General features: G+C 43.0%; 1 protein-coding gene across 3 annotated transcripts in view; it reads right to left on the reverse strand.

Annotated features, from left to right (window-relative positions):
- The window catches only part of LOC122532686 (sodium-coupled monocarboxylate transporter 1), a 73005-nt gene extending 63929 nt beyond the window's left edge, over positions 1 to 9076 (reverse strand). The window contains exons 1-2 of one of the 3 annotated variants that reach the window (XM_043661680.1): positions 8865 to 9076; positions 6152 to 6266 (exon numbers count right to left, since the gene is read on the reverse strand). The gene's annotated coding sequence lies outside the window, so the exon portion shown is untranslated. Of the gene's footprint in view, positions 1 to 5974; positions 6267 to 8864 lie in introns of all 3 variants that reach the window. The other 2 variants (XM_043661678.1, XM_043661679.1) reach the window with 2 other exon arrangements.
- Positions 9077 to 16477: the final 7401 nt, after the last annotated feature.

The raw sequence follows: 16477 nt of genomic DNA on the forward strand, positions 1-16477 counted from the left end.
TTTTATTATAGACTCCACAAAAGTGGAGCCAATCGATTTGGCAAATGTGAGCGGCTCATAAATTATGCATTAACATTCGAAACAATCACGCCGATCGATCGTACGAGAACATCGTCGAAAAAAGGATATTTTTGAAGTTCTTGCCTGGTGCTTAATGATTTTGCAACGAGGACACGTTTGTGAAAAACCGGGCGAATGGTCGAAGCGCGGCTGGCATTTCCAGCACGGGGAATTAAAACAATCAATTCACTTCGTTCTGATAACATTGACGTCGAATAACGAATAAACGATATTCTGCATTATGATTCGTTTTTTCATGATTCGCCGCGAAGCTGTATTTACAACAATTGCAGCCCCGGTACCTTTCTATTTAATTCATTTACGTACGGCATACGTGTTTGCTTCCAATTTCGGTTTACTTATTTACCCCGACAGTCTGAAAACATTTTCGAAATGAGTCGAACGTATGATACGTACATACGCGTGCGCGCGCGCGCGCTTGGAGAGAACGAGCTCAAATCGATTAAAGTTGCATGTCGGCCGAACGCGAATCACACACGACGGAAGAATTTAACAGTTTCCGTAATTTCCGTACGCCCAACTTACGATTTCGATATCCCGTTACAAGTGCAAATATTTATCAACGCTTGCCGCTGTTGCTGTTTCTGTTGCATCGTGCTCGCTACATTTCCAACGCGTGAGATTTATTGATACGTTGACTTTCGTAGGCCAGCCAAGAATCCATTTTTTCTCCTGAATGTATTTATGAAAAAAAGGGAGCGTCAGTCGCGACAGATCTGACATAATCTTTCTCTCTCTCTCTCTCTTTCTTTCTCTCGACAAAGCGAAACTGCACTTTATCCTCGTAAATTTCAAAAGCTTGTGCACTCGCAGCACCTCAAAACAGAGAATTATTAAATCGCGCAATTATCTTTTTCCAAAAGGGAGAATCGTGTTTCTAAGAGGGAAAAAGCAGCGTCTCGCTGAAGAAATGTTTTCGTAACCTTCTCGCTAAGTACGTATCCTCGTACACGAGTCTCTTTTTGAATATCGCCGCTGTTACTCCAAACAACTGCTGCAAACAATTGCGAGCCGGTTGAAAACGCGTTCACCGTCGTTCCTTCCTTTCTTTCTTTCTTTCTCTTTTTTTTTTTCTTTCTTTTCAACAAACAACCGTCCAGCGACCACCTCGAAAAACCATCTCGAAACGGTCCGGCTGCAGAAGTTGACGCGTGTTCTTTTCGAACGCGGACAGAAGAAACTCCAGGCGGACTTCTTGCGTCGTGTTCCAATTAAGGAGCTAAGTAACGTTCCCTCGGTAGCGACGTAGGGCCTTCGCAAGAAGCACGGGGACGCGACTTAGCGCGAATTAAGTCAGTGTGACACGCGGACCTGCCAACCTCCGACGATTAATTACCGACGTCTCGAAAGAGCCGAAACGAAAACCAAAGGGATTTCTGCCACTACATGTTCGGGAAAAACCTCGACAAGGAGTCGATTGACGAGTATCGAAGAGAATCGGTGCGAGTTCTCGCCTGTATCGAGCGGTAATTCATTTCGTGCAGAATCGAGCAGAGAAACCAGAGGATTTGAGTGGGCTAAAAATCGTTGGTCAATATTTTAAGAATTTGAGTTTGGTCAGGTGTAACAAGCATTATTACAAGCATTTTATTATTAACTCTTTGCACTCGACTATAAGAAGACATACTCAAATTTAACAGCTAAAATTACAAATTTTTTTATAGTTGCTGATAATTATAATGAACATATGGTATGGTGTTGTGTGATATAATATAATACAACGACGTAAGAGGAATAATAAAATTTCGAAAGAAAAAAATTTTGAGGATAGATAGAATAGAGGCAATCCGTATGTCAGTTGACACTCATTCGAATAATTCGGGATAATTGACATAAATTTCTTGCTTCTTACGTTCATAAAATGGTGAAGGAAATATTTCCAGAGATTGAAATTGTGTGTCATTAACTTCCATGTATTATAGTTAGTCATTGCTTCAAGCGAAGTCGCGTATTAAAGAAAGACTGTCAGCAAAATTTCATGCTAAATTTGAACATTTAAACAGGGTGATTATTTCCAATGCTATATCACTTTAATGACACTTTATCACACTTATACTAGCTATTTCGTGAATAAATTACTGGTAGATACTTTATCGCACTTGTACACTTACTCGCTATTTCGTGAATAAATTACTGGTAGATGATACAAAAAAGAGTTAAATTATTATTATTATACTATTATTATATCAAGTATATAATTCGCCGTTCTCGTGACTCGATAAACAATTTGCACAATAGTGATAACAGAGAGATTTTCATTCTTTTGAGAGTAAGTATTCTTTGGTAGTAGATTTTGTTCAATCCTCCCTTAATCTGTCTCGACGCGAGTCATATTTGAAAGGAAAATTCTGAAGTTTGAGGCGTACAGCGACGTGCGTGTTTCCTTGCTGAGATTTCACGAATATTTTCTCGATTGAAACGAAAATGAATCGCTGATATATTATCGAATAATGTCAATCGTTATAGCCTGAAAGAACAATCATCGAGTCGATAAAACTGTGTTGCAAAATATCACACGCGTGCTCACGTGTTCGACAAGCACACCACAGTTTTATGAGTTTGTAAAAAAATTTAGAGGCAAGGAACGTAAAAAAATCATGCAACATCCGGCAAACGAATCTTCCATTTAGCTTTAATCTTTTTAAATTACCTCCGTGAAAATGGAACTCTGCACGAACGATAGATAAAGTCATGCAAATGAAAAACTGAAAGAAATTGAAAACCGTCCGGCGAATCCGGGGAGAATTCCCTTTCTTCTCCTGATACGCGCGATTTAACGAAAAAGGTAAATATTGCACAATTATTCTCTCCCCCCCCCCCCTCCTTCTCCCCAGGCGGGGAAGCGAAGAAATTTCCCATTACGAGGCACGAAATTTCGACGAAGGAAGGGAAACAGGAAGATAAGAAAAATCGTTTGGCGTAACACGGAATCGTTTTAGCCAGGGCGGCAGGCGCCACGGCGTTCCCGGCGATCCCGGCTGAATTTTATAACGTAGCGAGAATTTTTATAATGCAAATCCGTGGCGCGCCCGCCAGCCAGCAGGTTAGGTCGGACGCGTCGTCGGTTTTTTCGTTTCGAAGAGGAGAGAAGAAACAGAAAGGAGAGCGAAGAAAGGAGGCGAGGCTGGGAACGACGGCGGCGCATTAGCGACTTTCTGATGGCGTCAGATGCTCGTTGCCTCTCGTTTTTATAGGCGATTATCGTTGGAAAGTTTCGGGGGAAGGACGCGTCTTTTGCTCGGAACCGAACTTGCCTGAGCCTCGTGGAAAAAAAAGCTGCTTCGAAAAGTACGGATATTAGAGCGGCGGGCAGGCTCTCTGTTTCTTTCCAGCCGAATCTCGACCGAGGAATCCTCCCGGATCTTGAATTCGTTTAATCTTCGCGGCAAAAAGGTCCGTCAGGACGCAGAAATAAATTACGAACTTGCTTGACTAAAACTAGCCGGGTGTCGCCCGGAGATTAAAACTAACGACGACCGGGGAATTCAATCTCAACCAGAAATCGCGGAGGGTTCGACAAAGAGAAAAATGTCGCGTCGAAATGCAGAAATAAATTACGAACCTTTTTTTCTTTTACTCGCGATTACAGTTAGCGAGGTTTACTATAAAAGAAGAAACTAAAGTTCTGTCGAAACGCGGAGGTAAATTATTTATTTACTCACTTGCCGACTGAAGTCAATAATCACCGAGGAATTAAATCCCAACCCGGGAATCTTTGAAGATCTCGAACTCTCCGTTTGTTTTTGCCAACGCGAGAGCTCTGACGAAAACGCGTAACAAAATTACTGAATCTATTTACTGTAGAGTAGAATACCGAAGAACAAAGTGAACGAAAATCCCAAGAAGGTGATCATCTAATCATCCTCGCTGTGGCATCGAGATCGAATAATAAAAATTTCTCGAATGAACGAGACTTCTCTAATTACTACCTAACCTAAATTACTATCATTTTCACTGTATTACTTTCAACAGATTATGCCACCAGCTTCGAGGTCGAGCTTCCGCTGGAAATAATTTATATCAACGACGATGTTGATAGTAGCGACCGTTGGCGGAAATCCTTCAGAAGCTCAAACATCCACGAGGATCTCAAACTGCTCATCGCGTTTGTCGAGGAGGACGAATAGCTCGATTCCTCCCGTGGGACCAACCAAGACGCGATCTTAACAGCGGGAAGTTGCTTTCCTCGCAAACCTGTTCCTCGACGGAGGTTGAACGCATCTTCGGAGAGCGGTAGACAAGCGAGGACAAGGTGAGGGCCTGCTCGACTCGCTATGTCGATGACTATTTTTACACTCGGCACGCAGATCCGCTTGGCGACGATCTTGAACCTCGTCTGTTCGTCACGTCGATACTCTTACACCGCGGAACTCTATTTCGCCATGACGTTTTACACTCTTCCGATATTTTCCACCCGAGATTTTAGGACCGCGTGCAGACGTTTTGCTTTTCCGCGGACAGAAATAACATTCATGTCACATTTACCAAATATTTTCATTTGTATAGTAATTGTTCGTCTCGTTAACCAAATATATTTCACTTTAAACGTACGTGCATTTGCGTTCGAATAAAATTTCGTACACGCACGTTTGTTACTAGGTTACTAGGATACGAGGAGTATATTTTCGTATCTCCGTGGTCGTGCAATTCACTCGCTACTAAAAATAGTCGAAGCCTAGTTAAGTCATCGTCGATCATTATCACTTAAAGATAAAAGTCCCAAACTGCCAAGAAAAATCCGAGACCGGGACGTAAAATATACGACAACACGGCGCGTAAGAGAATGTTTTTCAAAGGCTAACGAATTACGCAATAGCAGAGAACGTGGATCATTGGCGCATATTACGTCTTATAGTCGTTTGACAAACTTCATTGCACAGAGTTCTCTCCGCGCCTCTCAGTTTCAACGTAAAATGAACGTAAAATGGAATTCGCTAATATCGCGCTAATAGCGATCTCTCCGTGTGAATTCGAATGGCGCGCGGCTATAAGACGGGAATGTTGGCGCGCGCAACTTTCATTCAGCCGGTGCGATTCTTAAGAGAATTGGCATTTAACGAGGCAAAGTTTCTCGACGCGAGCCAAAATTTCGCACGCGGCGCGAAATTTTCCTTCGGCGACGTCATCGAGATCGAGAGTAACGGAGAGCAGCGTCGAAAACTCGTGCTTCGCCTTCGTGCTCTTCTCCGTTTCCTCGATCTAAATATAGTATAACGCCGCTCGACAGGAACGCGGAACGAAGACGATTCGCGAAACCGCGAAATCGAGGGTGGCGAGCATTCGTCGTCTCGCGAGGATAGAAAATCACGCGATTGGAATAATCGGCGTGGCCTCAAATCGGCGCGTTCTCCGCTGGCTAATGGCTAATATCCGAGCGTTTCCTCCCGGAATTCGTGTCTACCAATCGAACGAATCTGCGAGTATAATGAGCTCGTTCGTGGGTTCGTTCGTTTCGTGCCGAGAAGAGGAACAATCCGACGGAGGATTGCGTGTATGACGCACGTTTGAAAACGATCTGGCGCGCGAGTCCGTCTTAAGTGAAACGGATAACTACGCTCTCCCACTTTGGAATTGAAAGAAAATTGAACGAGCGGCTCGAGTGGAAGATTCGTCGAACGTCGAGAATTTCAATCAGAAGGAAGATCTCCCTCGGAAAGTATAATTCTTTGCGCGAAGTTTCTCGAGGAATTTTAATTATAAAAGTGAAAAAAAGAAAAACAACAACAACAAAAACAAAAAAAAGAAGAAGAAGAAGAGTAAAAGCGTGTGATGCCCGAGGGGAGAGCAAAACGTTCCGAGCGAAAGAGTTTGAAAGTTTTCTCGGTAGAATTAGCACTCGGCCCGTTGGAAAAGATTCGAGAGGGAATATCTCTCGAGGAGCACGAACACTCACCTCCCCCAAGTCCTTTTATTACAAGTTCACCGATGTTGCCTCGCGTCGGCTCTCATTCCCGAGGAGATTCAGCATCGATTCAACCTGGCTGGCTCTCGCGAGGAGAAACTTCGCTGGAAACTTCGGCAACGTTCGAGAACGTCTCGCCCGCAGCTGGACAGAGGCCCTCTACTCACCCGAAACGGAAAGAAAGCCGATCCCGCGACGCGTCCGATCGATCGTTCGTATCGATTCACTGCACCAGAGCTGCTCCTGTTATAGCCGACCTGCCGATATCGATTCGCCGCTTCTTCTTCGGGAGGGGCGAGGGGGAAGAAGGATAAGAGATCCGAGGACGACGAAACACGCGATGCGACGCGATCGCCTTCGTACCGAAGCGCAAACTGCCACTTTCGCGAACTTGGTCCTTCTCCCCTAGAAACATTTCGGCGGGATTAGGCGTGTTGCATCAGCCCAGCGGCGTCGAATTCTGCCTATACGTGGGCGCGAGCGAGGAGAAGGACGACACGCCGCGTAGAAAAGGAACGGAAACGCGCGCGAAAACGAGTGAAACGAGAAACAAATGTGTAGATCAGAGGGGATCGGCGAAGAAGGCGAAACCTGGACTCGTTCCTGTTAATTCGTTTAAAACAGACGCGTCTGACTAGTTTGTTGAGGCGGGATCGCGACTGGGATTGAAGTTGTAACTTCCTATAAGTGCGTCGAACGCATAATAAAATGGATTTATTATCGGTGGATTTATTATACGGTGGAGAAGCATGCTCGAACGTATAGAATTTAATCGTGACAGCTAACCTGCGTGTCAAAGATTTTCGCTTCGTCTTCAATTTCTGATTTGATGATGAAACACGTTTCCGTTGAGTAATGTTGCTGCAGGATTTTTGAAAAATCGACAATATGTATGTGTCACTTTTAGTTCGAGGAACCTTTGAATGTTGGAGACAGAATTAAAAAACAATCGACAATACGTATAATTTTTAGCTCAAGGAATTTCCAAATACGTCAAGAATTTTTGATCTGATGAAACATGTATTTGTTTTATAATGTTGCTGTAACAGCGTTTCTATCTTGTAGAAAATCCTACTTTTAACCTTCATACATTTAAAGTAACATCGATGGTCTTTCTGATCACGTGTATCTATAAAAGGAAAACATTGAGAGAAAGCTCCTTGCAAACATATCTTTTACAATATGTCCACCTAAACCAGATTATACTGAACAAAATTAGCAGCTTTCATCTTCAATCTCAAGGACTTCCACATCTTCGTCACTATTGCATTTGCTGTATTAAGATCCGCAGAATATGGTGCATCCTAGTGTCGCACATGTAACGAGTATAAAATTGTACAAAATGCTCTAAATATTTGTGCTCACTTATCACGTGTGCTCATTCTCACCCACTAACTATTTTATATTACACTATTTTAGGAATGATAATAATGTATACTAAATAAATAAAGTGAAATAACGCGATGGTTCATAAAATGTGATACTTTTTTCTAATTATAGATAATCAAATTCCAAACATTGAATAGCAAAAAATAGAAGCACGTTTCATCCCGTATAGAAATCTCTGGGTGGTTGGACATTCGAGGATTCTCTGGACTGAAAAAAATATGCATATATCGTTGATTCTTTTTCAACGCTGTCAGATCATGTTGAACGTTTGAGCATACTTTCCCAGTTACATAAGTACAAACATCGAGATCGCTGACTCTGCGAGTTGCTTCTCGTTGCCAATCGTCTCCGACGGAAATCAGGCAACGCTTTTAGTCTCTCCGGCCGTTGGTTATTTTCGAAAGTAAGAAAAGCAACACCATTTTCAGAGGCGCCATGCCCGCGCATGGTGGAAACTTCGTTCTCCACGGTGAAAACACATCCGGCCCGGCTTTCTGGTAAATAACGAGACGAATTTCGTAGAAACGTTAAGCCCGCTACGTTTTCAATCGTCGTCAAGCAACTCCCATTAAGGTAATGGGATCGTCGTTTCCCAGCGTTTTCCCAACGGTAAGAAACGAACCAAGTTCCAAGCTATACTTCTCAATTCTGGGAGGCGTTCTTGGGAACACTTGACGCAGTCGATCGTTCGAGAAGTTTCTATCTCCTTAAGCTTCTTACTTCGTTCTCTACGCCGATAGAAGTACGTACTACGCGTTTCATTCGAGAGAAAAAAAAAAAAAAAAGAACTATCCAACCGTCGACCTACTCTTTCCTCCTTTTTTTCCCCTTCTCTGATTATCCGCGAAATTTCCCGAGTTTAATAGATATAAGACGAGAGATATAAACGTTCTGTTGACGAGCATTAATCATCTGGAAGCAGATCTATGGCTGAAAGTAACGGAACGAAACGGATGGATTCGTTCGCGAGTCGAGTGATTTACGAAGCCGTCGTCGATAAGCAGCTTTATCTGCGCGGGGACTGCGCGTCATCGACGATCCCTCGAAGCTCTGGGCCACGACCGTTTCCCGCCCGGTTCGCCAGAAATTCCCGCGATCTTATCGAACCACGCTGGGCCAACTACCACCACTCTCCCGAATTGTGGAAGTTGCGGGACAACGGCGCTGTTCTAGCCGCTGCTGGCACGCAAATTTACGAGCTACGAAACGCTGAACGCGTCTCGTCGAGTCGCCGAGCCAAGTGTGTTTTCGCAGCTGCCTCTGAAACCGACCTCCCTCCCGTGCAAACCGGCCACGTTGCGGAAACGCGCGAGTTGACTCGAGATATACGTCGACACGGTCGTCACATTCGGATTATCAATAGGTCAACAATAAACTCGGACCTCTGGGCACGTCGTTTGTTCAACGAAACGACTGTCAGAAGATGAAACTGTTCGATGAAGAACATCGTTTTCTTTTTTTTTGTTTATTTGACGTAACAAGAGTTACATACCTAGAGAACCGCGAACGTATTCCTATTCGATGGGAGCGTAACGCGCGACGAGTGGGAACAAGCTCCGGTGAACGAAAAACGCGCGAATGGCGGCCGATCGATAAACGTTGCGACAGATCGTCGTCCGCCGGTGACGATTCGATGCCGCGATATGGTATAGAGTATAGTTTGCGAGGACGTGCGGCGTGGTCAGTCGTCGACGTAATACTGGCAAGCCGAGAGAGTTCGGTTGGTATATTTAAAAAGCAGAAACGAGTCGTGTGGTAAGGCGTTCGCGGCTGAACGGCTTACAGGCCGGCACACGATGTCACGCTGTTGGCATTGCTCGCCTCGAGCACATGCTCCCTGCGTCTAAGTATTGTTTCTTTCAGCGGGACAGGTTAAAAATAAAGGGGACGCTCTTTCACGCGCCAAGTCGCCTCCGTGGATTCTCCTTTGTGTTTACTCGGTTCCCGCAAGTTGGTTTTTCTCTCTCTCTTTTTGGCGCGAAAACGTTGCCACGTCATTGATGCACGAATCAAATACATTGCCCCTTTGACGCACGAATCAAATAAATGATCGATATGACAGAGAGAAAAGAAATGATATTTATTTTTCATTTTAATATTTGCGTGAATTTGATAAACATAGAGAAATATTTTTTTATATACATATATGTATTGATACATCATATTAATACAATATATATGTATACATAGTGATATACATAAATTACTTCCAACTAAAATAAATAAATAAATTTGCGAACGCTCTGGCAGTCAACATTCGAAAGAAATAATTTTTAAAGCATGATGACAAAATTATGTTTCAACTTAAATTTAATTTTAAATTAACAAAATTTTCTCTTATTTTTTGAACAGTGACTCTTAACAGAGTTTTCTTTCATTCTTTGATGTTTCATTTAGAAAAACAGACGAGAAGAAACTTTTCCTATGTTAATACGTATAAACGCAAGTATTAAATTGCGAACGTCTCAGGAACGTCGTCGTCAACTGAAGCTTTAGGAAACGCGCGATGTCTTCTATGCGTCACCGTATGTCCTCTCGCTGTTTGCTAATTTTTCAGCAATCATTGAAAACACGTAGCGAAAGTATGCGAGGCACGAACGATCAAACAAACAGCAAAGTGTCGATAGAGAGACACGGCAGCGGATTTATGTCGCATGTTTGATCGATAGTAATAGTTGAATTGCGCAACAATGGGTTAGATATAGGTATGATACTAAACGAGACCAACGGGATCGTGTGTCGAACGCGGGACACACGAGTACGTATGTAACTCTCGTGACGCACGCGGGTCACCGCGTTTGCTGAAGTTAGAAGCGCGGACTGTTAAAAGGAGAAACCAGAAGAAACACGAGAACACGAGATGCGAATGACATCCTTGATTCCTCTTCCTTGTCTGGTACGATCAGCCAAATCGTTCGCTCGCCCTCCCACGTGGAAATCGAGAACGAAAATGATAACGTAAATGCAAGAGCATAGCGCGCGACAATGGAGTGAATACGTTTGCGCAAGGCAGAGCCGATCTATAGGATCACGTGTCTTCCGCTATGTGCATAACTGCCACCGCTTCCTTGTCCCTGGTACGCGATTCGTCGTGTATATTAAGATTAGGAGTAACGTTGTTTTTTGATACCGTACAAAATTTCATTTTGTTTAAATTATTTTTTTAAATTATTGTCACTAGATGGCAACGTTCATTAAGTTTGAAAAAGAAAAAAAACGACATTACTCGTGGGTACCCCTAATAAGTATGAATACGAATGCTTCCATGTTACTCTCGGCGCATCCTTCGTTCTCGAGCTGTCCTTCGTTCAGTCCTTCGTTCACGATCTGTGTGCGCAGATCTCATTCCCAGATCTGGGTGCAACTAACAACATACAACGAGACTAACGATTTAATGGTACGGAACACGCCACGATTTGTAACAGTGGCGTATAAATACGAATCGAGGAATATAAATCGACTATCGAAGGATTAAGGGGTACTGTTGTCGGCTCTACTGTGGAATTTCTAGAGGCGGGATGGAGGATAACAATCGGATCGAGAGCCAAAGTAGATGATGCTTGTGACGACTAATGAATTGCGGCTAATGGTTAATTATCCGCTAGCCGCAATGTTCGCGGATAACTGTTATCGTTAACTATTATTTATTTGTTCGTTCCGTATCCCGGGACGAAGCTCTGGTGAATTACACTGCAGCAGGGATTAATGCGAAATACGTAATAACGTAAAAGTACATATACTGCATCAAGAGCTGCGAAAAGCTGTTGATGAGTGGAACTTTCGAATTGTTTACACCGGAAATATAGATATCAAATGTTAAACGAGCGGCTAACAAGATCGAGCAGCAAGATGCGGCGGATTTCGAATTGGAACGACGTGAAAGAAACGATTCTTAGAATCTACGCGTAACGGGTTGATCAATTCAAGGACTACAAACGGTTCCATTAATCAATTAAAAGAGGGGGAAAGTAGGTCGGCGACGGAAGTCCTCCGAAATTCGAGAGATTTCGAGGGATATTCAGTTCGCGATTGGATTACACTCACTCTCTAATGGATCTTTTTTTTTTTTTATTTTAATCGGTAAACAGATCAGCTGATTCTGTCTGAATTGTAGAAGATCAGTTTTTATTCGCGCAGAATTTTGGGGAAGAGAAAGAGAGAGAGAGAGAGAGAGAGAGAGAGAGAAGTTTAGTCGCTCGTCTCGTGTTTTTAAGGGAAGAACGCCGGAGGAAAAAGGAGAATCTCGCCCGAGAACTCTCGAACGAACGAGCCTGCCACCCATTATCGTTACAACACTAATTAGTCCGAGCACACGACGCGCGATTCCGGACAAAAAATTTCCGCGGCGATTTTATTCGCGGTGACTCGTTCGTACTCGTACTCGCGCGATGATTTCACCTCTGTCCGTAGAAAATTCGGAATTCCCACGGCGAAATGAACGTCCGGTCGAATGAAATTAAACGGATTGAATTCGTTATATTTTCGATCTCCGTCTTGATTCGTTCTAACACCCGTGGCCGCCGCTTTGCGTTTACCGATTCAATTAAAATCGATCAAACATCGTGTTCCCTCCTCCTCCTCCTCCACTTTCAGAGCTTTCAGAGAGGAAGGGAGGGAGAGACCTGGAAAATCAAAGGTCGGGAAAATCGCTTTTAAAAATTTATCTACGAATTTATTTCTCGATTCGCTTGGAAAATCAAGCTTATGAAATTCAACATTGTCGTTAGAAAAAGAAACAAAATAAAATACGATTTTATCACTGAGAAAACAAATTTCTGACTCGTAGCAAACGGTTTTGACGAATAAGTCGAATCAGTGTGTCATTTTGGTAAGATGTTGAAGTAAGTAAAGCGAAATAGTGCAATAATTAATGAAATATAACAATATTTTAATTTTTTCAGTTTTCTAATTACGGAATATATAAATAGTTTATTTTATTCAAAGTTTATTCTTCATTGTGAGAAACATCGGCGTAATAATTTTTCTCGTGTAACATTGATTTTCACAGATACGAAAATTATATTACGCTTCTTCAGAATGACTCTTTGATTTAAAACGAAAATTCTTATCTAAATGTGCAACGAAAATAAAATTGATTAAAAATGACTAAATAAATATTTTTTTTTTTCTAAATGTTACTTTATTTTTTTTCGAAATGCAAAGTTGAACTCCATCGCTCGAAATTACGCATCAGTCTCACGCACGTCAAACGCGTTTATACCGACACAACGGAGAAACGTGTTTCTGTTTTCTACACGCGGTTTTTAAATATTTCATCCGCGTCATTTACGCTTGTATTCATATCGTTGCGTTCATTAAACGAGTGGTAGTCTAATAAATGAACACGAGATACTCGGAGCGAGAGGAGAACGAGCATTCGTTTGTTGTTGGTGTAAATGCACCATTAGGAATTCACGTCACAAAATAAAAATTATTCACCCGGGAATTTTCTGAATTAAAGGACGCATACGAAAGACTATATATGTATATTGAAAGACATGTGCGTCATGTAACTTACAATATTAAAGTGTACACGTGTATTAACGACGACCAATTCACAAAATTTCCAACAAAAACATTAAAGCAAAAGAAACAGAAAATTCTTGTAATACAATAGAGCGTACACGAGCTTTTATTCTTCTAATTTACCAAGTCTCCGAAAATACACTGTTTTTATATCTTATAAAATATCTGACGAAAAATTGTCTTATTAATTGCCTTCTTGATCAATTTTGGTAGTGTTAAGAACACGGATCCTTAATTTTTTAATAGACGTTCCGCTGTTTCCATTAAAGACCAACAAACATTTTTCTCCCGCAACTGGGAGAACACCAGAGGCTTCGGCACAATTAATAGATGATAGGACGTCGTTAGCCCGACTCCACGATCGTTTACTACGCGAGACCTTGCATCGATCAAGCAAGCTGAACGTCGGAAAGATCGAGAGTAACGCCGATAGAAGGCGGTTGATCTCTCGACGGTGGCTGGTTGTTCGCGGCCTCTCAAGGGGTTGCCTTTTCTCTCGGGGACAATTCGTCAGGATCACGTCTTGGATCACACCAATCTAGAATCGCGTCGTTTGTTGCGCTTCGATAATAGATGCTCTGCAAGCAGCGTAATCGTTGCGGTCGCTCGAGCGCGCGTGTTATCGATTCTTCGAGCCTGATTTTCGGATCCATCGTTCCGCAACTTAACGATCGCCACAGTCGATTGGCTAATAACTTTGAGGTTCAAGCGCTGAAAATAAACCGCAAGGAAATAACGGTGTTCCGTTGGAGTAAATTTTCGGCTTTCGAGAAAGAGTAGGTTCAACCAACGATTTATACGAGTGAAAGTTGTAATTCTCGTTTGGAAGTGTCAGCATATCTGGAAGTACTGATTTCGTACGGAGATATTTCTATCTAGGTTGAAGAGATAATTCTACTATCTTTTATTTATCGTTCATTGCTATCCGCAGATTTTCCTTGAAGGTTATTCGATTAATTTGTTTCAAGCAATTGATTTAATTAACAATTAATCGGTTTAGTTTCTTTGAAGAACTTTTAGAGAATAATTGTTGACCAGCGTGATGTGCGAGTTTGAATTTTTCAAAGGTGAAATGGAAAATTTAGAGGTGGACGTGTTAAGAGTCCAAATGTCGCGCCGTGTTGAAAATGTCAGATCTTTTTTTTTTTTCTACTCGATTCACAGCTGGAAAGAAACGACCGGCGGCTTACAATTGGTTAATCGCTGCTCGCCGGTTCTCCTAGAGTGACGACGCCGGCAGTGTCACGTACGCGTTGTCTGACTCCACGCTTACGTAATCGCGTGAACTTTTTGCTCAACCTCGACAATACGACACACATAGAGACAGATATATATATATATATATACGCTCGAGATAGATAGGCATACGCGAAAGTGAATCACTTCGAGAGCAGCTGATAACAGCTCTAAGGTCGCTCGTAAACAAAAAACGCGTAATCCTCACGCGATTTTTCTCGTGACTCATTGTCAGTTCTGCATGCGTAGCGACGTGTCACGTTGCAACTGCGAACTCGAGCGAACGATTCTACAAGTTGAATTGACGAACTTCCTCTAATACGATCCTAAATAAATTCACCCTGTCCGAGAGATCTGGAAAACTTTTCGCAGGGCACTTTTGCGGCCGATGCAAATGTACAAAGCGATTAATTTCCACCCTGAAGCGCAGCGATTTATCGTCCGGAAGCCGGTTGGGTTGATATAGGAGCTGCGATCCAGTCGACGACCGATCGCGGTCGGTTATTCACTCCGGCGAAACGTGACTGAAACGTGGACAGAGCGAAACGTTAAATAATATTTGATCAGACCGCTAACGCAGCCATTAACCGGCAATCCCTCCGTTATAAATCTCCGTTTGCCTGTCTGTTTTCTCCATCTGATTTCTGTTTCTTCTTTTTCTTTTTTTTTTTTTTTTTTCTTTTTCGAACGATTTCCGGAATCTCGTGCAAACACAAAACCCGATGCCGGTGAGATAGCTGACGTCAATCTGTCACGCGGACGCCCGCTCGTATTACGATGAATTACGTTCGTACCGAGACGCACGCATGCACGCACGCACGCACGCTGTCGTCGTCGTCGTCGTCGTCATCCGCAGGTGCGTTCCCGGTTTCCAGAACGATGAATTATGCGCACGGTACGCGCAGTGCTCGAATGACCATCCCGCCCTTTACCTCGGGCCTCGTCGTATCTCTTCCTCCTGATCAACTGACTGAATTAACTGTGTGCCTGATCTGGTGAACGGGTATTATATTTATAGACGCCGATGGAATATTTATCTGAAGCGGATTCAATGTCAACCAGTTTCTCGATCGAATCTCTTAGTCGACTTGGTCGATACTTTGAAACGTTTACCACCCTTTCCATTCGATTGTTTTTTTCTAAGAGGACATTGTGCTTATGTCTGAGCCAGCAGCACGGACTTTCTTTTTTTTTTTATAATGTAATTGTAATTATAACGAATATAGATATACGTTTGGCGTTGTACGATATAATAGTGTGATAGTATAATATCTGAACAGATGCTTAGAGTGGAAGCTGTAATAACGACGTAGGAAGAATAAAATGAACTTCATGAAGAAATTTTCAAGGACAGAGGCAGTCAGAGTCAATTTACAAAATAACAGAGGAGATGTTTTTTTTTTCTTGGAGACTAGAAGTACTGTATTTATCATTAACTCTTACATACTATAGCTATTCCAGAAAATCCGCAATCTACGATCGCTTCGACCATCGCTTTAAACCAAAACGATGTAATCAACAAAATCTCGTGCTAAATACCGTTTCAACAGGTGATTATTCCCAGTGCTGTATCATTTTATTTGAGGTGATACTTGTCAATAAATTACTGACAGACGACAAAGAAAAAAGTTTCTGCGAGCTTTGAGAGGAGCAACACCAAGATAAACGAAGCGATTGTGCAATCGTAAAGCAAAGAACAGCCTTTTCAAATTCATTAAATGACCAAACGTGGATGCGAACATCAATAGCAAAGTTCACGGTCATTTAGTGGAAATTTGTCGATAAATTAACCCGAACATTAATTGAAGAGAGCATCGCGGTGCGAAGAACGTCGGTCGTCCATTGACGTTCGCGAGAAGCCACCACCTCGTAGAGGCGGCATTCTCGGCCGAAACAAAAGCTGCCTCCGTATCTAATTTTCTTGGTCGGCGCGCGTACGTGCATATCTCTAAACATCGCAGCTTCCGGGTGGAAGCGCGCCGGCGAATTCCGGCGAGTCCTCGAAACGAGTAACTTTCAAGAAACAATGTAAACGGTAAACGCGGTTGAAACAAGAAACGATGGGGGAGAACGGACACGGACACGGACACGGTGGGACAAAGAGAGCGGGATAGTGCCGCGCGGCCGGTCGAAAAAGGGCGGCGGAATGGAGTGGCCTCCAGTCGAGGAGGAACACAGACAGACGGAACTAGGGGAAACACTCGAAACGAACAAGCGCGGCAGAGACACTTTCCCCCGGCGGATCCGCATACCCGGAGACCCGGCGTACACCAACTTACGCCGCGTTTACATTTGCATTTAATTCAAGCATACGCGCTCGTGCATGCCGGTGAATTCCAGTGT

Source organism: Frieseomelitta varia, unplaced genomic scaffold (genome assembly GCF_011392965.1).
Source record: "Frieseomelitta varia isolate USP_RPSP 00005682 unplaced genomic scaffold, Fvar_1.2 scaffold_463, whole genome shotgun sequence".
Taxonomy (NCBI): domain Eukaryota; kingdom Metazoa; phylum Arthropoda; class Insecta; order Hymenoptera; family Apidae; genus Frieseomelitta; species Frieseomelitta varia.